General features: G+C 41.1%; 1 protein-coding gene across 4 annotated transcripts in view; it reads right to left on the bottom strand.

Annotated features, from left to right (window-relative positions):
• The window catches only part of AFAP1 (actin filament associated protein 1), a 231,405-nt gene extending 213,926 nt beyond the window's left edge, over positions 1-17,479 (bottom strand). For 2 of the 4 annotated variants that reach the window (XM_007496781.3, XM_001364753.4), the window contains exon 1: positions 17,045-17,479. The gene's annotated coding sequence lies outside the window, so the exon portion shown is untranslated. Of the gene's footprint in view, positions 1-15,550; positions 16,525-17,044 lie in introns of those variants that run through there. The other 2 variants (XM_056802392.1, XM_056802394.1) reach the window with 2 other exon arrangements.
• Between the last annotated feature and the right edge of the window lie 392 nt (positions 17,480-17,871).

Here is a 17,871-nt window from a genome sequence, read left to right as displayed (position 1 = left end):
GGGGTGAGAGTGCAGATAGAGTCATAAAGCCCTCAGTGTTTTTAAGAAGGAAGAAGTCAAGTAAGTTGCCCTTTGACCACTTTGGTTTATCAGGCTCAGTTAAGCCTCCCGGGCACAGGAAGGACACAGCAGCATTATGTGGGCTCTCCAGGACAGGAGGACACCCCTCCTATAATGACCAGTGAGAAAAAATAGCCAAAAGAACCTTGTGTTTTGTCTGTGGCTTCCTTTGTCCCTAAGCACTTGATATGCGTTATGTGGTTAAGGTTGGTTCTTTTCCCAGTGGTTGGTGGTCAGTTTTCCAGTCCAGGTGTATCTGTGATAAGACTCTTCTGGGAGAGCTGAGGCATTATTTCGGATAAGGCAGTTGTCAGAAATATCACCCCATCAGCCTCAGGGTGTATTTGACACTCAGAAAAAAAGATTCAGGAAAAAGGAACCTTCTGGCCTTCCATAAAGACATACTAAACCAACTCAATGGAGGCAATTAATTTTAATCTTAAGGGAAGGGAAAAAAATAAATGATTTACTCTACTGGTTTCTCCTTTTCACTAATCTTCAATGTTTATGATAACATATTTTTCTTCAGTTTTCTATGGAATGAATCATGGATCTGGCTTTTTTCTATAAATTCATTGGGTTTTTAGGACAAGAAAATCAAACCTTCACTTTCTGGAGATAAGAATTTGAATCCAGTATAACTTATGTCAGAGAAGACAGAGAGCAATCAGGTCTGGCAAGGACCTACAAGGGCATCTTGTTCAATTTCTCTTTTACAGAGCAAGAAACTAAGGCCCATCTAGGAAAAGTGCCTTCCCAGGGTCGTATGAGTAAAAGCAGAAGTAGGTCATAGGCAGGGTTTTCAATGGGATCATGATAGTGCATGAATTATAAATCTTTTTTAAACAAAAACACAATTATATCAAAACACTAATGGATCTGTGACCCAGGCAACATAGGTACTCTTTCCAATTCTGAGGATTGAAACGGGTTAATGTTTGTCCATCCTGGGCAACTTTTTTCTTGTAGTAAATTGGGGGAGCTATCCAAAACTACTAGGAGCTTTCCTCTTGTTCCCAATTATCTAGAGCAAAGGGTAATTAATTAAGATACAGCATGGGTGTTCCACTGGTTTCCATGACATGTATGAAATGTACATAGAATAGGCATATGTGATCTATATGTGTGTATGTGTATGGACAGGGAGAACAAGATAAACAGAATAAGAAAATAAAGAGAAAAGAGCCTTCCAGGGATAAATTGAGATAAGGAGATATGGTGGAAAACAAGAAAAAGAAAATCAACATGAAGACAAGGGAAGAAAGGTGGTTAAGAGAGCAATAAAAGAGACTGTGTTCAGGGCTCCATGACCTTCTTGGAATTCCAGTAATAACCCAGAGCTTTGATTATCCCCCCAGGGTAGAGGAGCACTGCATTTGCCACATAGTACTGTGGGGTGCAGCAGGGTCAAGTCTCCTGTCTCAAAAACATCATACGTGCATTTGGATAGAGCTGAAATCCCATGCAAGTCATAGCATTTTCTGTGGCAGCTGAAGATTTTAGGATAACAGCCCAGCCTTAACCACAATTTAGAGGGTGAGGTTTTTGTTTTTAAAGACTTCCAATAGGTATTTTTTAAAAGTACCTTTCAAGATGAGTATTTATCAGCAAGGGATTATTAAGCAGCCACTTTGTTTATAGCACAGAACAAGGCACTCAAAAGGCCAAATAAAAGTGAATAGAGGAAATATGTAATGGTCAAGAAGATAAATATAGTAGAAGTAAATAAAAAGGCAAATCTGGCAATTCACATTCTTTTGGAGGAAAGGAAAATTTGTAACCTGCCTTAAACACATCCTATATGTATGACCTTCAGGAAGTCACTTAACTTCTCTCTGCCTCAGTTTTCTCACATGTAAAATGGGAAAAATAATAGGGCTTAGTCCACAGGAGTTGCTGTGTAGACCAAATGGGATCAGAGGGTCATAGGATCATAGGTTTGGATCTAAAATGGAACATTTTTTATAAATGAGGATGCTAAAGCCCAGGGAGAAAAAGGTGGTTTACACAGTCACAGGTAGATTTTTCTAGAATCTAGGACTCCTGTCTGCAGATTCAGGATTCATTCTCTCTACCAATGGAATTTTACTGACCTTATCAAGGAATAGCTTTGACTGAAATTCAAAGACCATATTTCCTAAAGCAGTAACCCAAGCAGACAGTTTTCTTGATAAAAATCAGCAAGTCCTTAGATAATAGTAAAAGCTCACACATTTAACCATGTAAATATATGATTCATTTGTAAGAAGTAGTGTTAAGTATTATTTTCTCCATTTTACAGATGAGGAAACCGAGGCTTAGCAAACTGAAGAGTTTCTCCATGTTTAATACCCAGAAGTGGCTCATCTAGGACTCTAACACAATTCTCTTGACTTCAAGTCTAAGGAATTAGTTTGCTGGAGGCAAACAGATCATAATTGCTAATGGCAGACTGTTAGTATCAAGCCTCTAATTGGCCTTCTATTGTGTTCCCATCACCTACTGCAGATGAGGAAGAGAAATTCATTTTGGTTCAATTTTCTCAGAATAAAGTTCTGTTTTCTTTTCTTTCCTTTTTTTTTTTTTGGAGGGAGCTAATTGTTCATTTGTATAAATGTACTAGGAGAGCACAGAAAAAATTAGTCCCTAAAAGAACAAAAAGGAAAGTTTAAAGAAATTGTTGATATGCCACATTCTATCTGGCATGATTAATTTTTTTCTAGAGAAGGGAAAAAACCTCCTAACACCCTCTATTTTATCAAGCTATGCCACAGGGAGACAGGCCTGCTTCTTGGTTCCCCTTTTCACAAATGAGAATGATCATTATATACTGTACAATTGTGTCCTTTGTCTTTAGGGACCCACTGTTTGGGAGCTAAGTCACTCCAGATCTTCACTAGATAAGTCCTAAAAAGGCAGGGCACTGTTCCTTGTTTCCCTATTGCAGCAAGACATTTTCAGACAGATGTGATATATGGCACTGACAAGCAAATCATTTTGCCTCATCTGTAAAATGAGGGCATTGAGAAAGTAATCATAAGGGCCACTTCCCAACTCTGACACTTTCTGTTCTAAGATCTCTTCCAGCACTCTATGACCTAAGGTCCTTCCATTCAGACTTTCTAGGTTCTAAGGTCCCTTCCATTCTAACATTCTAGGTTCTAAGATACCCTTTCCAGACCTGTCATTCTAGTTTTAAGATGACCTTCTAGCTTTAAAACACTAGCTATGGATACCCATGTCTTTTTTTTTTTTTAAGCCCTTACCTTCTAGGTGCAGCTAGGTGGCTCAGTGGATAGAAAGCCCGGACTAGAGATAGAAGGTCTTGGGTTCAAATGTGACCTCCAACACTTCCTAGCTGTGTGACTCTGGGAAAATCACTTAATCCCCACTGCCTAGCCCTTACCACTCTTTTGGCTTGGAACCAATATAAAATACTGATTTTAGGACAAAAAGTAAGGTTTTAAAAAAATTCCTACTACACAGCTGATGGAATCACATCACACAGAATTATTTTAGCAGGTTAAAAAAATGGCAATTAAAAAATTTGGAAAGAAAAAGCTAGGAGGCTCAGTGGATAGAGAGCCAGACTTAGAGATGGGAGATTCTAGGTTCAAATGTGACTTCATAAACTTCCTAATTGTGAGACCTTTGGCAAGTCACTCAACCCCAATTGCCTAGCCTATACTACTCTTGTGCCTTTCTAAAACAGAAGGGAAGGGTTTTTTTTTTTTTTAAGATTTTGAAGAGAATGACACTGATGGATTTTCAAATGTTGAGTTCAACAGAGTTTGAGCTCTATTTCAGTAATCACAGAGGCCTTTGGATTTGATTAATTTGGGGACAAAAAAAGTGCAACACAAAAAATTTCCAGGAACTAAAAAATAAACACTAAAGTATTATTTAACCACTAATAAAAAACAAAAATTTGAATTTTCCTCTCCTAGTTGATTATAGGCAATCTCTATTTGAAAGAGAAGTTTTGAATTCTTCCAAATTCTAAGTAGAACATCATTTTAATCTCATAGTAACTGCTTCTAGGAAGGAAAAAGCAATTAACTTGTAAATAACATTATCAAATAAAGTTAATAGAAAGCATGTGCAACCATTAAAAGAGCTGCTGACAAGTTGTTTTCTGAACTAAAAGATGCATTCATTTCTTACTCTGGCAATTTAGCTAAATATAATGGGTCCTTTGAGAAAATGTGGCTTCAGGCTTAAATGACTTAACATGCTCCAAAAGGTTTAAGCAGGAGCTTTCTCAGCTGTACCCACTTCCAAAAGTAGACTGGTCTACATCCATGGAGGCAGGACTCTGATCCTTTCAATGATTTGGGATTGCCTATGATGTCCTTTAAAGCTTTAATCTACCCTCTCCCCTTTCTATTGACTCCATACATTTGCACAAACCACCCCAGTGTCTCCTAGTCACTCTTTCCTTATCTTTTGGCTGCAGAAATCCCAGTTTTCCTTTTAAGCCTAGCTGAGGTGTTACTTCCTCTGGGCAGTTTCCCCTGATTGCTCCATCTGAAAAAATAATCTCTTTCCTTTCAAGTTTTCCCAGCCTTCCCTGGCTAGATCTCTGTTTTGCTCACACAATTTACCTGGTATCATACTTAGAGTTAGGTACACAAATATTTTTCCTCCCCAACCAAAAGATATGAAAACTCTGTTCCTAGCAGTCATTGCACACTGGTCCTGAAACTGTTCTTGATGTGATGGAACCACTAATGATACATATATGTATATATCCAACTGTTCTACATTTTACAGACTTTAGAAAATTCTGAGAGGGTAAAAAACTTGTCCAGGGTCACACAGGCAGTTATCTCCAATTGAAGCCAAGCCTTCCTAACTCCAAAGTCCTATTTAGCTCTACCCATTATGCAGTACCTTGAATATTAAAGAAGTTTAATAAACACTTATCAATTGAAATTCATTCATGGAGTATCTTTCCTATAAAACTTTTAGAACTCGAAGGTCTCAATTTCCCTAGTAGGAATACATTTGCAACAGAGTTAACAAAACTCAGTGCTCTGATGGGGGAACTTATCCCCTTAAGTCTTCCTTAGCAGCTTTACTTTCAGTTGGTTAGTAACACAATAATTATCTCAGAAGGTCAAGGTGGACAACCTGCTTCCCAAAAAATGGCTTCAAAGTCATTTAAGATGTCTTGATACAGGTGGATTTTGTAACTGATTTCTGCTCAGCTGATTCATATCCAGCAACAAATGTCAAGTTTAGGGTTTTCAATGTTCATCCTTTAAAAATAAAATCTTATAATACTACATATTTTCCAATCAATGTAAAGAATCTCGAATTAGGAGTCAGAGTCCTGGGTTTATTTTTCTGTACTCATCCAGATTTATTACTTCTCACACAAGGCATTGGTTTTCCCAAATTAAAAAAAGTGAATGGTTTGAGCTAGAGAATCTCTAAGATACCTTCCAGCTCCAGTGTTTCCTGGCATCCTCCTGAAGAACAATTTTCCCAACTCAGCAAACCTAGATTAAGAAGGCAATTTCCTTCTAAGAAGAAACTTCTTTCCCCTCTTGACTTTGCATCTGACTTTTAAGAACTTGACAATATGTCATGTCTCAGCTGCCTCTTACCCTAGAAATTCTCCATGCCTGGTGCTTCCTAACCCTAGAAAACCTATCCACCACCCCTGCAGCCTCCTCACCCTAGAGCATTAACTGCCCCCTATAGCCTTTTCATCCTGGAGCATCTATCCATCCACCCTTGGAATCTTCTCATCCAGGAACTTCGCTCCATGACCTCCCAGGACTTCCATTTTGGGAAAGTGTCCAAGCAGGCCAATCTTCATTCTTCTGGAAATGTCTCTGACTTTCTCAACTTTGACGCCACGCCACCCTATGCACGTACCTTTCCTTCCTTCATTCCTCCCTCCCACCCCTTTTTGGAACTCTTTTCTGTGTCATCTTCCCTTATTAGACAATAAGGTCCTTGAGGGGGAAAAAAATCACCCTTCTTTTATATTCCCACAATTTGCCACAGTTCCTGACACAAAGTAAGTGCTTAATATATACTTGTTTGGGGGCTGCTAGGTGGCTCAGTGGATTGAGAGCCAAGCCCAGAGACAGGAGTTCCTGGGTTCAAATCCGCCCTCAGATATGTTCTAGCTGTGTGACCCTGGGCTATTGTGACCATTGTGACCATTGCCTAGCCCTTACCACTCTTCTACCAATAGTAATGGTTCTAAGACAGAAGGTAAGAGTTTTAAAAAATAAATACTTGTTTTCTTGTCTTGCCTAAGGTAGAAAATAAAGTGAGAAAATTCAGGAAAACAACTTATACAATGATGAAAACATTGAAAAATATAAATAATTTTGAAAGACATAAGAACTTTGATCAAAGCAATGATCAAATATGATTCCGGAGCATGGATGGTGAAAAAATGTTCTCTACCTCCTATAAGAGAGGTGATAAGACTAAAATATGAGAAATAAGACACATTTTTAGAAATAGCTAATGTGGGAATTTGGTTTCCATGCAGGTATATTGTTACAAGGTTTATTTTATTTTATTTTGTCTTGGAGGTAAATAAATAAATGCTTATTAATTTTTAAAAATCAAATTTAATTAAGAATGTTAGAAATGAAATAAACCATAAAAGATGATGTAGTCTAACCTGTCATTTTATAGAGAGGTTAAAGTTAAGTTGGAGCTTTGAAGTAAGGTAGCCTTGAAGAAGGGAAATGAATTGACCAGGGCCAGGCTCCTAATAAGTGGCAGATCCTGATTTGCAACCAGGATTTTTTAGAACAAGTCTAGGGCCCTTTTGCTATATATTATATTGCCTCACTGCTCTCTCTCCTTACGAGAGCCTAAGTTCCCTGGAGAATGATGGTCCAGCAAAGGACCTTACTAATGTAGTTTAACATGTTTGGTAAACTGAATAAATCAGAGCTCTTTTTACTTTCTAGCTCTGGGTCACCTTTAGGCAACTAAGTGCACAGTGGATAGGGAGTCCGACCTAAAGTCATGAAGACTCATCTTTCTGAGTTCAAAAAGAGTTTCAGACTAGCTATGGGACTCTGGCCAAGTGATTTCACTGTTTGACTCAGTTTCCTCACCCATAAAATGAGCAAACCACTCCAGTATTTTTTTAAAACCCTTACTTTTCATCTTAGAATCAATACTGTGTATTGGCTCCAAGGCAAAAGAGTGGTAAAGGCTAGGCAATGGGAGTTAAGTGACTTGCTTACTTAACACAGCTAGGAAGTGTCTGGGGCCACATTTGAACCCAGGACCTCCCATCTCTGGGTCTGACTCTCAATCCACTGAACTATCCAGCTGCCTCCTCTCTCTCTTTTTTTTTTTCTGGTATCTTTCCCAAGAAAAACTCAAATGAGGTCATGAAGAGCCAGACATGACTGAAAAACCACTGAACTAAAAACCTTGGTCAAGTCATTTGCCCCCCCTGGGGTTTCAGTTGGGCTTTCGAAGATCCCTTCTGATCTAATTATATCTCCCAACTCTGCTGACAGACTTGACAGAGATCAATTGAAAACAGAAATATCAGAAAGTTTCATTAGCATAAAGATTCCCCTCAGGTCTGTAAATATTTGAGGAGGTTATTAAATACTAAACTTAACATGCTAGATATGTTTTGTTTTGAAAGGATCATTAGCAAGAACATCAGGTTTGGGTTTTCCCCCCAACATAGGCCAAAATGTCAATCAACACTTGTCTATTAAGGAATGCCATACAGCTTTAAATAGTATTGACTAAAGAGCTCCTGGGTAAAGGACAGGTGGCTTATTAGAGGTACCAAAAAAAAAAAAAAAACAGCTAATCATCTGACAGGCTTGTTACAAAAGGGAATGCAATTCATCTAGGATGAATTAAATAACCCTGGGGTCCTTTTCAAATCTGTAATTCTATGGTCCTATTTTAAAACTGCTAAATCTGAGCTGAGCAGATTATATTTGGTCTCTCCAGATTCTTCCCACTCCTGGGTTACCTGTTACCCTGGAAAAAACTATGCCTTGAGGCTCTCTTTTCCCAACTTGTGGTTCCATTCTTCAGTGGGCAGCTAGGTGACAGTGAATAGAGCACTGGGTTTGGAATCAAGAAGACTCATCTTTATGTGTTCAAATCTGGCCTCAGACACTTACTAGCTGTGTGACCCTGAACAAGTCACTTAACCCTGTTTGCCTCAGTTTCATTTCTGTAAAAATAACTGGAGAAGGAAAAGACAAACTACTCCTGTGTTTTTGCTAAGAAAACCCCAAATGAGGTCACAAAATCAGACATCATTGCACTATATCATTTGAGAAAGGACTCCCAGCCATACTTCACCTCATTCACTCCTGGATTCTCCCTCCAGATTACTCTTCACTTGTCATTTTCTCTTCTCCCTTCACTTCCCCTTTGTGTTTTCCTCCCTCAGAAATAAGTACCTTAAAGTAGGGAAAGTCTTGTATTTGTATCTTCAGTACTAAACAAACTGATTGGTGCAGAAGAAATGCTTAAAATTGTTCATTCTTTCTAACTACTTGATTTATCTAGCTATCTATTTATTGTAATTATTAAAAATGGGTTTGACAAATATATGAATTTTAGAAAAATTGTCTTGCCATTTATTAAAAAAAAATAATTCTTAAGTCAAAATGACTGTTAGCAGCTTTTATTTATAGCAAGGTAGAGAAAGTGGGAAATATAGGAAAGAGGTAGAAAAAATAGCCTAGCTACAAATACCCTAAGTCCTAATCCTAGAGCCTCCAGACCACAAATAATACGAAAACCAAAATCCAAAGAACCAGGAGACACTGAAAAACTTCTGAGAACCTTCAGGGCACACGAGGCCAAGACTGACTGCCATTTTGACTTGACTTTGACTCTGGTCACTAGTGTGAACAGAGCTTACACTAAAGAGGGTATCCCATGGACACATCAACTGAGAAAGAGAGTCCTCGAGAAGAGTAAGGAAGGAAAATGCATTCTTCTCCTTGGGGTCTCGCCTTTTATAGCCCTTTTTCCACATCACTTCCTGTCTTTCTCCTACTTCACAGGAACCAATCACAGCCGCCCAATTTGCCTAGCATTGCCCAAGGGGGAGGACAGTGCTTGTAGTCTTTGGGGGTATGAACTTTTTATTCCTAGTGACTTGTGAACTTTCTTACTTAGTGACTTACTAAGTGTTAAGTAGGACTACTTTTAGTTCTTGATTAACTCAAGATAGAACAAGGAAATAAAAAAAATCATTTCACACTATCTATCTATCATTGGTCATCTGGTCTAAGAACACTACACAAATAGGAATCTCCTCAATAGGAATTGGACATCTTTCAGTTTCCTTCAAAGACCTCAAGGGACAACGAGCCACTTTCTCCAGAGGCAGCCTATTCTACTTCTAGACATCATTAATTGTCTAAATGATTTTCACAGCATATTCAGAGCTGGAAGACCCCTCAGAGGTCACCTAGCTCACTGGGCTACTGAACAAGAAAGATCCATCTCTACAGAGAAGAGTTTTTCTTCCCGATAACATTCTCCACTCTTCTTTTAGACCTAGTTAGAGCAAAAAGAATTCCTACTAGTCAAGGCCAGCCATCAGAATGCTAAGCATCGTGTCTAGTCTCTGGGTCAGGTCACCAAGGAGATAACATGGTGAAAGAGTCCCAGGCATGTACCTTCCATGAGGCCAGAGACAGAGGGAATGGTCCTTTATACACCGATATAAGTATAAAAATACTTTTTGTGCTAACAAAGAGTGAAAGCAGGGTGGATGCCCATGAGCTGATGACCTATGGGGCAAACTGTGGGATAGTCTGTGCCTTAAGGAATGATGACTATGAAGCTCTGAGAAGACACGAAATACTGAAAGAGAAGTAGAACCAGGAGAACAATTGATACAATGACTAGAATTAAATAACAACATCAAAAATGATGGGAACTCTGATCAATGCAGTGATCTAATGTAAGATGAAACGGTAAAGCAGATCTCTCACTTTTCATCAGAGAAGTGGGGGGAGCACTCTATATGCAAAGCAAGGGGGGCTCATAGGGGCAGAATGAGGTATACATTTTCCGACAATGGCTAATGTCTTGATTGGTTTTCTTAAATGTACATCTTATTCCAGGAATGGTTTGGACAAGTGGACATGATTAAAATTATAACAATATGAAAAAGGGGCACTTCAATTAAAAAAGAAAAAGTTCTAATTGGGGGAGACAGGGAACCTGGATTTAAAGCCTGATTCTGAGGGGTAATTATGTGGCTCAGTGGATAGGGTCAGGCCTAGAGATGGGAGATCTTAGATTAAAATCTGGCCTCAGACACTTCCTAGCTGTGTGACCCTGGGCAAGTCACTTGACCTCACTTGCCTAGCCCTTACCACTCTTCTGCCTTGGAGCCAACACACAGTATTGACTCCAAGATAGAAGGTAAGGATTAAAAAAAAAAAGAATCAATAGTAAGTATTGGTTCCAAGGCAGAAGAGTGGTAAGGGCTAGGCAATGGGGGTTAAGTGACTTGCCCAGGGTCACACAGCTGAGAAGTGTCTGAGGCCAGATATATTATACTCTCAATCCATTGAGCCACCCAGCTGCCCCCACTTACTATTGATTCTAAGACAGAAGGTAAGGGTTTTTTTAAATAAATAAAACCTGATTCTGCCTCTTACTGCCTAAGTGGCCTAGAGAAACTCTCATCTTCCCCTCTGCAAAATGAGAAGACTGGACTAGCTGCTTTCTGAAATCTCTTTGAAAATGAAGCCTGTGACCCTATAATCTTTAACCACCTTTAAATACCAAAATCCTAATATTGAGTCAGGGAACAATAAAGTACTGGAATGAAGCAATTATATTCTCAAATTTTTGTCCTAGATAACAATCTGGACAATTGCAAAATATCCTTCCCTTCAGTGTGAAGGAGAGGTCAAATAGACAAGGACAGTAATCTACAAAGCACCTCCTTCCACCAAAAACCCCCCTTCCATGAGGCCCCACCTCTATGCTTTACAAATATGGTGCAGCTGAAAAGCCAAAGGAACTCTATCTCCCCAGTGCTGAAGGATTCTCTCCCAGAGCCATTTTGGTGGACAATTTTATAAAACCATAATGGTACCATTATATATCCAATTGGATTTCCAACATGTAATACAGTTCCCTATACAAAGCAGTCCGCCCCATGAGAATCTCAGAAATGCAAAGACAGCTACTGGCAAAACTCTCTCTTTATGATTTATGAAACATGGTTACAGTGGTATGGTAGGAAAAAAGCACCTGGCTTCCACTCAAAAAAGAGAGAAGTCTATTAGAAAGAGCATGGGAGTGGGTAGCTAAGTGGCTCAGTATATTGAGAGCCAGGTCTAGAGATTGGAGGATCTGGGCTCAAATGTGACTTTAGACACTTCCTGGTTGTGAGACCATTGGCAAGTCACTTAACCCCCAATACCTAGCCCTTACCACTCTTCTGTCTTAGGACCAATACACAGTATTGATTCTAGGAAGGAGGGAAGGAGGGAAGAAAGAAAGAAAGAAAAAGAAAGAAAGAAAGAAAAAGAAAGAAAGAAAAAGAAAGAAAGAAAGAAAGAAAGAAAGAAAGAAAGAAAGAAAGAAAGAAAGAAAGAAAGAAAGAAAGAAAGAAAGAAAGAGACTGATTTTGGAAGCAGTCAGAAGACCTAGTTCAAATTCCAATTCTGTTTACTTCTTGCATTATTTGACTGTCTTTACCTTCCCTTTTCATCTCAGGTGCTTAACACAGGACATGGCACATATAAAGAGCTTAAATGTTTGCCTGGCAATACCTTTAAAACAAAGGTATCTCATAGGTCCTTTCTAGCACCAATATCCTACCATTTCTGGTTAGCTACCAACTTGTAAGTCATAATTAAAATCTGAAGCATTATTCTTAAATATTTGGCTACATTTAGGTGCTTTTCCATCAGACATTTTCATTCTTGTTGCCACTGGAATAGTTAACAACAGAAAAATCAAAACTCTATTCACAGTATGATTGGCTTTAAGAAAATTCATACCATGTAATAATAATAACCTTGCCCCCAAAAAGACATTTCACAATATCATTTATCCATTATGACTCAATCACTCTATAATGTCCCAAACCCTATTGTATAACAGCATTCACCAAACTGCCTGAGAGTGGAAATCTGAAGGCTGATCTGAACTAACCTTTTGAGTTCCAAGGATACAAAATCCCCTGGAAATGGGTCACTTTTCTGAGTGAGCCTAACTTACCTACAGCAGGTGCATAAATTTTATTCCTATGCAGGTAACAGTTCCTCAAAACTGAGTAACAACTACAGGGTGTTTTCTTCTTTTTCCCTTAAGCTACAGAATAGAAAATTTGAAAAATGAAAAGGAAGTATAAGGGAACACTTCTAGTATATTACAAATGATCTGTTTACAGATATTTCATTTATACCCAAGTTTTCAGAAATACACTTACTACATATGTACATGGTATCACCAAAAGCACTTCCCAAAATTCCATTTGTTAATAAAATCCCTGAAGTGGTGGTAAGTTTTAGAGCTTGGGAAGTGATCAGGCTGATCAGGAGCAGCCTTAATTTGACCCTAGGGAGAACCATGGAACACCTGACCAAGAAAGAGATCTAGGCCAAAATTCTACTTAGAGAAAATAGAGCCTCAATTGATACAGCACAGTAAAGCTCATGCTGGGCAAATAATAGGACATCCTATGATCTCAAAGGAAATAACTGTTCTTCATTCTGAGATACAGATGAAGAACTCACTCACGTAAGATTAACTTAGAATCTTTAGATACACAAGAAGTTGTGGAAACATTAACCAAGGGATTAAACCTCAAGTTCCAAGAACTAATTTGTAATTGAAGAATTTTAGAATATGAAGTGAACTTCCAGATTCCTTAGTCCAAACATTGTAAATTGACTTTAGAAACCTAAGTTCTAGTCATTGTTGTTATTCAGTGTTTCTGTTGTGTCTGACTCTTCAAGACTCCATTTATTTTGCTTTGTTTTGTTTTTGGCAAAGATAGCAGAGTGGTTTGCTGTTTTCTTCTACAGCTCATTTGACAGATGATGAAATGGAGGCAAACAGGGTTAAGTGATTTGCTCAGGATCACACAGCTAGTAGGTGTCCTGAGGTCAAATTTGAACTCAAGTCTTCCTGAGTCTGGGTCTGGAGCTCTATCCACTGTGGCACCAAGAGGTCCAGATTTTAGACCTTACTCTAAGAATAAATATGGTCTCTGAGGTCCTTTCCCACTATTAAATTTCACATTTCCTAATGTGAATTGAATATGAATTTCCCTGGCCCCTACTTGGAATGAATTCTCTTTCTTCTAATGATCTAAGACTAAATACATTAGTCACTAATGCTATATGGAAGGGGGTGGGTTGAGGATCAGGAAAAGCCTCATGTAGAAAGTGAAACAATTCTAGGCTTTTGCCCATTTTTATTAAGAACATAGACAAAAGTTTGTACTGCATGCCCTCATTTTACAAAGGAAAAAATGGAGGTTCAGAAAAGAGAAATAACTTTCCTATGGTCATATAAGTAGTACAGTAAATGGCAAACTTCAGATTTAAAATCAGGCCCTGTGACTGCAAATGTTATGCTTACTCTACTTAGACCTGCCTGCCTAAATGATCTCTGAGGCTATAGCTTAGAGGCTTATAGATATGAATGTGAAAATTGTTTAAAGTATATCTTTGAGTAGCTTCTCCAAAAACTCCCTTATTCTTAATCTCTGCTTACATCTTTTATTTATACTTTATGTCATCTTGCATTTCTTCATGTTTTTTATAACTGATTTACCTAGTGAAATCTATTCATTGTCTCCCCCCACACCCATTAGTATTCCTTTCATGTAAGGACTGTTTTCCATTTCCTTTGTTCTTCCTCCTCTCACCTCTCCCCCCTTAAAGCTTCCAGCACCTAGTCTAAGGCTGTACACAAGAGTAAACACAAATAACTGTTCTTTGTATAGCCTTGATATTAAAATGACACTCAAATATATGTATTTCCAGCTTGAACTTCTTGCTGGAAATTCCCTATTTCTAACTGCCTACTTGCTCTGTCCAACTGGTCCTCTTGCCAGCACCTAAATCACCCTAAACTAGCTTCCCACATTTCTGTTACTGGAACCTCTATTTTCCCTACCACCTAGATTTTGAAACCCGAGCCCATCTTTTTTTTAGTCTCTCTTGTCTCCCTCCCCACATTATCAAGTCCTATAAATTCTAACCCCAAAACGCATCTATTCCTCTATTCATCTCCAGCACCACCATGCCAGTCCAAAAACCTCTCTAATCATTGTGTGGAAAAGTCCAATTGTAAGCTGCCTTACCTCTCTTCTCTAATCCAGTCCTACCTACCACTGCCAGATCAAGGTCCCTAAAGCAGAAATCTGACATGGCTTCACTCATCAAACATGGTTGACACCAGCCCACATTAAAAAAAAAAAAAGTCCAAATGCCTTAGACTGACACATGCTGCAATTGAACTTCCACCTACCTTTCCAGCCTTATGTTTCACTATTCAAATTCATATGGAAAGGAATGTGGTATAATGACAGAGCTGTTCTCTGAATCAGGAAGACCTGAGTTAGATTCTAGGCTCTGACATATAACTGGAAATGTGACCTGTGGCAAATTGCTTAATCTGTCAAATCCTCCTAGCAACTCTCTACAACTCCAGATTGCAGAGAAGATACTGGATCTGCACTCCTTACCAAGAGGCTATCCACACCCAGGTCTGCAAAAATAAATTCACATAACCTATGCTCCAAACAAACTGGCCTACTTTCCCCACAAGGCCAGTAGACAACTCTGACACCTCCCTAATCTTGCTCTCTCTTTGCTCTATAATAAGTAGAATCTCCTCCCTCACTCCCTCACCCACAACTTTCTACCTATTAGCATCCTCTGAAGGAGATCACACAAAGACCATCTCCAACAAAGCCTTCTAGATTTTCCTTCCACTTTACAGGAAAGTAATTCTTATCTCAGAACATTCTATTCAGCAGGAAGGTCTTATCTACATTAGGTGACTATAAGCTTCCACTAGGCAGGAACAGAGTCTTATCTTTAGCGCTCCCCCAGCATCTGGAGGAGCCTGTTAGGAAATCTCTCATCCCTGGTCTTTGCCAATCTTTCCCCTCTCTTCAAGTTCAACTTAAAAACAACCTTCCTTCCCTGAAGCTTTCCAGGATTGTTCTCTAGCTATTATACATGCTCACTCTTCTGAGTTTTCATAGTATTCTGCCCATCCAAATCTGGTTTATAATCCAATGATTCCAAAAATTGTCTCTCCAGATGGACTGTAAATAGAAACGAGCACAAATCCACAGCAAAAGGAAGACTAGAGTTCACCCAACTCAAAGCCATGTTAAACATGAAGAAATTGAGTCCCTGAGAGGAGAAATGACTTGTCTAGTCATAAAGCATTAAATGGTGAAGCTAAAATTCAACCCCAAGCCTTCTGACTCATCTTTCCATCCCCTAACCCACTCCCCACTCCAATTGCTAAGACTCACGGGATTTAGCAGTGTCTCCAGAATGCTCAACCTTTTTTTCTTTTTTCTTTTTTTCTTTTTTTTGGCTGACTGACTGACTGACTTCTGATGAACTGTCAACTCCTCAGTGGACTCAGATGAGAGTACAAATCCCAAAGCCTGTCAGGTGCCATTGGGTTTTCCTGCCAAACCCTCCAAGTTCAGAAAACTCAATGATTGCCCTTACGTTCCAGCTGCCTTAAACTCGAGGGTCAAACATACAATATACACTTTCCAAAAGACCGACTACTTGAGAAAGTTTCAGCCCCATTAAGGAGGGAATCGTGTCCCTTCAAAATTTAAAGTGGAAAGGGTGGGGGCGGGTTCTTTTCTGGCCTTCCCCCTCCTCCCCCTCCCCCAATCTAACGGAAGAAATCAAAATACGTCGAAGCAAAGGGGCTCTAGCCCTACCAATCGCTCTCGACTCTCCAATCCTAACCTCGGCATTAAACAGGAAATGTACGAAGCCAGTGGGCTGTCTTCGCGAGCAGAGAGTAAAGGAACGGTGCTGGTCCGCTAGCTGCCTTCGCCCTGCCCGCAGGCTCTCAGTTCAGACCCCAGTAAAGGAAAAAGAAAGCCGTCGAGTCTAATCTTCTAGTGCGACAGATGTATAAATTGAGGCTTGCAGTGGCGGGGTGGGACTTCCTAAAGATCGAGAACTAATGAATGGCAAAGACGCATTGGAGCTCAAGTCTCCGGCTTCCCAGGCAGGCACTCGCTCTCCGTGATAGGGACTACGGGGAAAGCACCGGTGGACCCAAGCCCTGGGGCCTTTACTGAGCGAGGTCCGCCGTCCCCGCCCCCAACACACACACACACACACACACACACACGTTGACATACATACACACTCATGCACTCTTGCACACGCTCCACCAGGAGGACAGAAACTGCCCATCCATCCCTTGACGGATGCTCATGTCATCTTCCCATTTTTTTCCAAGTGCAGTTTTGGGACAAGGGAGGGGGCCAAGACAAGACTGGGGGGGGGGTGGAGAGAGAAAGAAAAGGACCTTTTTAACCACCACCTCCCACCCCCCCGCCCGCCTTTGTTTCCTGAGGTCTGGTTTATCGGGAACTTCTAGTTAATGACACTTTGCTGGAGGCCCTGGGGCAAGCAGGGGCTCCACAGAACAAGTTCCTTTTTCTCTTCTTTTTTGCTATTTTGGAAAAAAAAAAAAGGCGACCCCAGGTCTCTCCGGAGCCAGCTCTACAGCCCGCCCGCGCCGGAGCGCGCGCGCACAGCCGTATAACACACACGCACACGCACACGCACCCACAGCCACGGCCACATCCACAGCCACACACCCTGTCCCGGGTTAGGCAGCTGCTCGAGTCCGATGAGCGGGGTGTTTCCCAGCGGGAGCAGCCGGGACATGGGCCAGCGGCGAGCCGGGTGTAAGGAGACCACCCGACTGGGAGGGGCAGGCAAGGGTAAGGCTGAGTTAGGCAGGAGAAGGAGCCCAGAGCGCTTACCTCAGCAGCTCGGTGCCCTTCCTGCAGGTAGCGAGCGGAGCAGTGGCGATTCCGATTTCCTAGGACCCAGCCGCCGCAACAATGGGGAGGAGGGGAGGGGAGGGGGCGGGGGCGCCGGGAGCCGCGGGGCTGGCCGGGCCTTGGAGGAGGAGGAGAGAGAAAGGAGGAGGAGGAGCTGGCCACGGCTGGGGCAGGGGGTGGTGAGAGCTAGAGGAGTGGGAGGACAGGGCAGAAAGAAGGAGGAGGAGAGGGAGGTGGGAGGAGAGGAAAGGAGGTGGGGGCGAATAAGAGAGGAGAGGAAGGGGTGGGGGAAGGGGAAAGTGAAGAAGGGAAAGGGTGGGAGAGAGAAGAGGGGAAGGAGGAAGGAGGCGGAGGGGAAAAAAAGAGGAGGAGAAAAAAGGGGAAAAGAGGGAGGGAAAGGAGAGGAAAGGGATATCTGCGCAGGCGCATCCTCCCCACAGCTTTCTCTCTTGGCGGGGGCCCCCAGCTCCCGCCCCAGAAGGGACAGTTTGTTGTGCTTCGGGTCCGGCCGAATAAAGACTACCTGACGGACCAAAGGGACCCTCGACGGTGGGCACTGTTTAGGAGAAGTCGGGGAGGGGCCAGGGTCGAACAAAGGAGGATGTCCTGCTATGGAGGATTGAGGGGACAGGTAAATTGTCCCCCTATACCCACACACACGCTGCTCCAACTTCTAGGGAGGCAGCCAGCCAGCTGTTCAGCCGCCCAACCCACAAAGCTTCTAGCCAAGGTACTACCTCTTAGCTCTCCTGCTGCGGCCCGGGGCAGAAGTCATCAGAAAGAGCCCTCCAAGGAAAAGAGCATTC

The sequence above is a fragment of the Monodelphis domestica genome, chromosome 6, assembly GCF_027887165.1.
Source record: "Monodelphis domestica isolate mMonDom1 chromosome 6, mMonDom1.pri, whole genome shotgun sequence".
Lineage (NCBI taxonomy): Eukaryota > Metazoa > Chordata > Mammalia > Didelphimorphia > Didelphidae > Monodelphis > Monodelphis domestica.
The sequence above is the reverse complement of the archived record's forward strand: the minus strand, read 5'-3'. Positions and strand labels throughout refer to the sequence as shown.